The sequence below is a fragment of the Chroicocephalus ridibundus genome, chromosome 21 (assembly GCF_963924245.1).
Source record: "Chroicocephalus ridibundus chromosome 21, bChrRid1.1, whole genome shotgun sequence".
In the NCBI taxonomy this organism is placed as follows: Eukaryota; Metazoa; Chordata; class Aves; order Charadriiformes; family Laridae; genus Chroicocephalus; species Chroicocephalus ridibundus.
This window is the reverse complement of record NC_086304.1, coordinates 4,975,297-4,976,433: the sequence shown is the minus strand read 5'-3', so window position 1 is coordinate 4,976,433 and position 1,137 is coordinate 4,975,297.

The following is a 1,137-nucleotide window of genomic DNA, read 5'->3' as shown; positions in this document are numbered from 1 at the left end:
TGGGAAGCCCACCACATCACTGTGGGGAGAAGTTCTGCATGGAAGGAGCATCCCCCGGCGGGGCAAGGTCCTGCTGCTGAGAGGGTTCTGCGTGGCTGAGGGCTGCTCACAGCTGCAGATCACTGCAGGACATTCCCTGGAGACTTCCAGAAGCACAGCAAGGAGGGGGCCAATGGTGATGATTTTTGGTCTGGTGTCTTCTAACATCTCATTGGATTCTTTTCCAGCCTAAAGGTTTCAGCAAATCCAGCACCTCATGCTAAGTAGAGCTAAGCAAGCAGCACAAATCACACCGAATGATAATCCTAAATCATTTATTCTACTTAAAACGTATGTATTTATGCTGAACAATTAATATCCCGCAAGGAGAAGGAAGGAGCACAGGGTCTCCCCGCCCTGCTCAGCCCTGGGCAGCCCCAGCATGACGTCAGAGGTGACACCACTGTGAGGTCACAGCTGGCTGCCCGCACAGCGCTGTGGCGTGTGGGGCAGGAGCCCACAGTTGCCCTGTGGCTGCGGCCCTGGACAGGCTCCTGCTGGCTGCGGCGAGAGGCTGCTGCTGGAGCTGGTTTTGGGGACAGGACACGCTGCTGGGGCTCAGCGGGGAGCCTGCCTTTGCCCGAGATGGCGAGGAGAAAGGCCCCCCAGACAAGACGCCCAGGGGCCTCCAAAGGCTCCTTGGGGACCAAGGGAAATCAACGGCCGGCAGGGTGAGAACGGGGCTGCGCTGCCGGGCGGGCTTCCCGGGGCGGGGGACTGCTGCTGCCAGCTCGCCTCCTCTTCTCCCGGGGCAGGCCTGTCCCGCAAAGGGTGGGGAAAGGAGGGGGACCCCAGCCCTGCTGCCCGCTCTCGCTGCTGCTGGGACAGCCCTTCCTCTGGCAGGGGCCTCCGCTCAGGCTACTCCTCCCCGCCTCAGCTCCCGCGGCCTGGGGACGGTGGGCAGCCGGCATTTGTCTTTGTCCTCCCACAGGGACCCGAGCGCTGGCGTGGAGCTGGTGATGCGCCCTTCACCTGCCGGCTCAGCCGCTCAAGGGCCTGCCGAGGGGCGCGACAAGGCCACAGAAATCGCAAGTAAGCTCAGCACTGCTGCTTGCTCCAAAGTCCTCCGGGGTGAACGTGGAGAGCCGCGCTGTGCCA